This window comes from Stegodyphus dumicola, chromosome 11 (assembly GCF_044657685.1).
Source record: "Stegodyphus dumicola isolate Sdum_Otavi_A_Nest chromosome 11, ASM4465768v1".
NCBI classification, from domain to species: Eukaryota; Metazoa; Arthropoda; class Arachnida; order Araneae; family Eresidae; genus Stegodyphus; species Stegodyphus dumicola.
Genome location: NC_140778.1, coordinates 56,811,537 through 56,818,029, shown reverse-complemented (window position 1 = coordinate 56,818,029; position 6,493 = coordinate 56,811,537).

The following is a 6,493-nucleotide window of genomic DNA, read 5'->3' as shown; positions in this document are numbered from 1 at the left end:
GGTTTACAAAATTCATTGCATATTTTGTAGTCACTTTGAAATGAAATATTAAGTGATTTTCAGCCTTTAAGTGTTACGTAATTTTTGAATAGAAATTAATTTTTTTGCATTTAAATTTTCCAGTTATATATATTCCATATTGCTGTAGGTGGTGCTGTAGGTGGCTAAAAGGTGGATATGTAAAAATTTGATATCAAATTAACATTTTATCTTTTAATCATAATATATAGAACATTTTTGCTTAGATTTATATAAAAAATATGAGATTAAAATAAGCATATTTTACGAAAAACGCAGTAAATTGGAGATTTATGCAAATTTTTTACCAAAAATGTGCACTTATACACAGTAAAGAGGAGAAGACATCGGACTAAATTTTTACCAAAGTCATTCGCATATGCAAAGAAAACTGGGAAGATTTAGGTCAATTATTATCAAATATACAAGTTTTCGTACCGTAAAATACGGGAAATATCTACGTTAATTTCTAGCTAAAGTACAATATAGTTAATTACCATATTCAGTAAACGACTGTAGCGCAAAAGAAAACATCATACATTTAGATTATTTGAATGAGTGTGCTTAATTTTAAAATTGTTAAATATAGACCAGGAAATTGTACAAAACTTACCTTTTCCAATAGTTACGAAGTTGACTTTTTGTTATTTTCCTTGAAGATGAATGTTTAATGTCACAAATATTGCATTCATATCTTCAGATAATACACAAATATATACGTATTTATTAAAATTAAGTTTATCCAAAACATGTTAAAGAAAATATTAATTTGCATGTAAGTTAATCGAGTAACTTCTGTTTTAATTACACACATAATTATGATATGTAAAAATTTTACATTTATCAGTCAATCTTGCAATGTATTGCAATCTATTATTTCTCAGTTTAAAATCTTATAAATATATTAGATCAGTACTAAAAATTCACCTCTACAAAAAAAAAAATGCTTTATCGAGGCATTTTTAAAAAGTTCCCTTTTACAATGTAACTGTTAATTTCATAAAATTATGCAAATTCAAAATTACCTAAATATGTTCTTTATTTTATCTTATATATCAGATAAATTTTAAAAAGTTAATTTGTTTAGGAATATTGAAGTTTTTAAATATTTATCTCATGTGACTTTTTCTATAACATCATTATAAATGTACATGTTGATGTGGACATACCAATTACTTTTTTTCATCAAATAGCTTTATAGTATTAAATGATTTAAAAGGAGACAACTGGACAAAAGAAATCAATTAGAAGTTGGCTAATGTTTTATTAATTTGTTGTCAAATGCTGTGCATTTTAGATTATGCTCATATGATGACAATGAGTTATTTAAATTATAAAATTATTATGAACATATCCCACATAAATTAACAAGTATCAAATTTCAAGTTGTTTGAAGTATTATGAACTGTAATACTTACAAAAGAAATACACATGAAATTAATTTAAGAATTAGGTTTATTTTACAGGTATTCGAAAACAGCAATTACTGTTAAACAATAAAAACTAACATTAAATCTGAAGAGCATAATTTTTTTCAACAATAAAATTCAACATAGATTTAATTCAGCTTCGCCATATTTGTTCGATAGTTCGATGTCTTTAATATCCTGCTCGAACTAAACTAAATAAGAATGCAAGTACTCAAGCAGCATAAAATTTTAAAGAATATTTTGAACAGTCAACATTTGAAAAATAAATTTACTCTTCTGTTATTAGGACCAGATTCAGAAATGTATGGATGTATGTGTTCATGTACTCCATATGTATATGTGTGTACACATGTATGTGTATACATTTCTGAATCAGATTCCGATAACAGAAGACTACTATAAAACATTCCCTGTATGTGTGAACATATGTATGTGTATACATTTCTGAATCAGATACCGATAACAGAAGACTACCATAAAACATTCCTTAAATTTATGCTTTTAATATATACACATGTACTTTGTTATGTAGTTAAATACATATTACAATGCACATACATACAAATGCTAATACAACTACATAAAAATGAAAGTGAATGAAAATAAAATATTAAAAATTAAAGCATTTAGAAAAAGATCTTGAAATATCTATCTACAATCATTTGCAATGAAATTCTGTCCTAAAAATTATATGGAAAGTCTTAAGTACGTTTCATGAATTATAAACTATCCACATTTTATTTGTAAAACATTGGATGTATATGTGCACATATTTAAACTTAAAAAAGAAATAACTCTTACCTCTAATGCCAGTTCACGCATTAAATTTTCATAGCAGCCCAGCGTTTTACGTCTCAACAGCCATTGTCTTGCCCATGTTTTTCTTTTAGCCTTTCTTTTTTTTCTTGATGAGGAAAGCAGCTGCAAATATATACGCTCCTAAAATGAAACGTTCTTTTGAATTCGACATGAATAGCGTTTGATGGCCGTATTTACTTCGCTCCCAGAATTGCTTCTATCTGTGTATTGTCACAGAATCATAAGCAGACGATTTAATTAATGTGTCGCCAACTACGCTAAAAATAACTAATTTTGGTAACCTTCGTGTTTGTAGTAGAGAACCAGTTTTTCCGTTACATGTTAACCCCAAAGTGATCTACGGTGATCGGCTGTTGTATATCACGTGACAAAGCAGAAAAATTGTTCCAAACAGTAGTCCTTCCCAGGGATAAATAGAAGGGCTAGGTCATTCCTTTGTTCGACTCCTCGCCGACGCGAGCCTCATGGAGGGGGGGGGGGGAAACAGGAAGTAATCTGACGTATCTCTGTTGCACCTGCTCTGATTTCGCGCCTTTAAAACTGTAGTTTCATTCATTTGCGAGACGATTTTCTGGAGATCGCATATCCCAAATTAATTTTAATCATACATATTTGTTTTCTAATAATGCAAATATTTAAAATAATTTGTGTGTATATATATATATATATATATATATATAATTTTAGTCATTTTTCTTTTTAAATTCTATATTTAAAGTATCCTTTATGTAATATGGCTTCTTGTGCTGTAGCAACGTGCCGTAACACTTATAGAAATACGAAAGGAAGAGATATTGTATTTCATGCCAAAGGATAATTTGCTTTTGACGAAAGAATGGATACATAAATGTCGAAGACGAAATTCTATTAATGTGAAAAACGCAAGAATTTGCAGCGAACGTTTTCTGTGCAGTGATTATGAAGATGACATGAGAAATTGCTTGTTTGGATTGCCCCAAAAGAAACTGTTGAAATGCAATGCTGTGCCGAAAGTAAATTTATCATGTGCAGTAAACCAAATAACACAAAGAAATCGGAGACATTTGAAAAGAAAACTAATGCAGAGTGCTTTTGAAAGATTACACGAATTAAGCCCAAAGAAAATTTATTTTGAGGCCGAGAACGAAACTGAAGCTGACAATAATAAATCAAATGTGAATGATTTTGAAATAAAACTCACAAGTGACAATGCCCTATGTGACAATATCCCTGAGTGCCCTAAGTGTAAAGATAAACAAGAATGTATTGATAATTTGAAGAACAAAATAATATCCTTAGAAAATTGTAATAAAATATTGAAAAATAGAGAAAAGAAAAATTTTAGAATGTTTGCTCAGCGACAAAGAAGGTGGACGACAAGGAAGGAAGGAAGGTAAAGAAATTTGTATCGGAAATTCAGAAATTAAAATCCCAAACAGCGAAATTTATGAAAAAACAGAACAGATCGGAGAATTTGGAAAAACGTCTAAAGCATATTTTTACAAAGACGCAGATTAACGCATTGCTAGAAAAGAAGGAAAAAATCAGGTGGACTTGTGAAGATATTTCACGTTGCATTGTCATAAGAGCTCTGTCATCTAAAAGCTACGATTTTTGGAAAAAAAAAATGGGAATTCCTTTACCTAGCACTAGCACATTAAAGAGATGGTGTGCTAAATTTTCATGTAGTCCAGGAATTCAGAGTGATGTTCTTGCTGTAATGAAGGAAAGATGCCAATATTTGAATTCTGTAGAAAAAATATGCGTTCTCAGTTTCGACGAAATGCACATAGATTCTAAACTCTGCTATGACTTTAAACTGGACCAAATTCTCGGTCCTTTTCAAAAAGTGCAGTTTGTTTTAATCAGAGGTCTCATTTCGCAGTGGAAACAACCAATATTTTTTGATTTTAACACTCCAATGAAGAAAGAACTTCTTTTTTCACTCATAAGACATATTCAATCATCTGGAGTAGAAGTGAAAGCAATAGTGTCTGATTTAGGAGGATCTACTACTTTGTGGAAAGAGTTACAGATTTCGATTAATAGTTCTCAGTTTCCAAATCCAGTATTCCAAACGAAAAAAATATGGGTTTTTGCAGATTTAGCGCACTGCCTCAAATTACTGAGAAACCACTTTTTAGATAAAGGATTGTAGTTGCATTTAGATAAAGGATTTTTAGATAAAGGATTGTAGTTGCAACTTGTAGTTGCATTGCTATTGTACAAGTAAGCATATATAATATGTTTTGATTTGAAAGGATTTGTTTTAGAAGATTGAACTGTTTTAAATGTTGATATAATTAAAGAGGTTTTAAATAAAGATTCAGGAGAAATTAAATTGTGTCACAAACTAAAACCAAATTATTTAATGGTCAACGGAAACGAGAGACAAAAAGTCGCTCCAGCGAAAACATTATTTTCAAGAACTACAGCAAAAGGTATACTTCACCTCACAGGAAATAAAAAGCATCCGACTTCTTTGAGTTAATCGACAATTTTTTCGATATTATGAATAAACATAACACACCCTACTTCAGATAAAATACTTAAAGCAGCATTTGGATTAAATGAACATCGTGAAAAACAAATTCAAGTTTTGGAATTAATGAAGAAAGTCATTGGTGGATTAAGAGTTCAGGGAAAAAGCCAACTTACTGCCTTTCCAAAAAGGAATAATAATTTCAATAAATTCTCTTTTTGGCTTACACCAGGATTTGAAATCATCGTATGATGCTAAATATATTTTAACCTCTAGATTAACTCAGGATGCACTTGAAAGTCTCTTTAGTCAGATTCGATGGCTTGGTAGGTTTAATGACCATCCATCACCTAGTGAAGTGATACGCCGCTTAAAGCAATTAATACTCTCTAATAAGCTGCCAAATTTATTTTCAAAAGTATGCATGACTAAAGAAAGCAGAAATATTGATTCATATTTAACATCCGAAATACTTGAAAGGGCTTTGAAAACTGAGGAGGAAGATGCTTTTCCATTAAACACTATTGATGATTTGGATTCGGATTTCATAGAAGAACCTTCTCCTATGGCTTGGGAATTAGAATTGAATTCCGACAGACAATTTTCGACAGCCGAAAAAGAAGCATTAACATATGTTGCAGGTTATATTGCCTATCGTGTGCGAGACAAAGACCCATCATTGGGAACAATATCTAAAAATAGTGCTGATGAACCAATATTTAATTCAGAATGGATTAAATTATTGTCCTTAGGAGGTTTGACTATACCTTCTCATTCATGGATGAATACAGTTTATGAGTTCGAAAACATATTTTGTGCAGTTCATGGTACAACTTACTATAAAGGGAAGCATGTAATTGGCTCTTTAATTAATAAACTGGAGAAATATTATCCTGAAGTTAACAGAGAAGCAATTCGTTTATTTTGCAGAGTGAGAACTTTTATTAGAATACGTTTCTTAAATAGAAATGCATATGTTTTTTCCCAAAGAAAAGCAACCCAAAAGGCAAAAAAATGGATTGCTTCGAATGTGGCAGCCAATAAATAATGTTTCAACAACTTGTAGTTGCATTGCTACTGTACAAGTAAGCATATATAATATGTTTTGATTTGAAATATTTCTAGATGGCATTTTAGAAGTTAATAGCGTAAAGCATATTTCAAATGAGAACTAATTCTGTTAAGTTATTGTTACAGTTATTTTTATTGTATCCTCTGTTATTATTTATTCGATTTTGTGTTAGCTTAGCATTCTAGATAAAATATATATAAAGTATAATATTAAAGTAATTGGCATAAGAAGACCTGCCCCCTAACCCCCACTTTTGAAAAATTAAATAATTATTTTAGGTACTGTGAGTAAAGTTGTTTTGTCTAAATTAAAATAAGAATCTTACATGTATTTATTTAAATGAAATATTGTTGTAAGCCTAAGTTACAAAATTATTTTAAAAAAATATATGTTATTATATTGAATCGGGAGAAAAATATGCCAATGTAAAATTTACAATTAGGCTGAAACTTAAACTTAGATTAGCAGAAATTTTGCCATATATAACCATACATGTTTAAAACTATGCCAATTTAAGGTTCTTTTTTGATTAATTTTAAATAGCTGTTATTATAGTTATCTTAGAAGCAGTAGTACAGTTCTCTTAGTTAACATGCAGATAAAGAAATGATTAGAAACAAACAGGCATTTAAAGAAAAAAAAATCCCTGCAAATAAAAAAAGGAACTTTATGCTAAGAGTAGCGCACTTTATC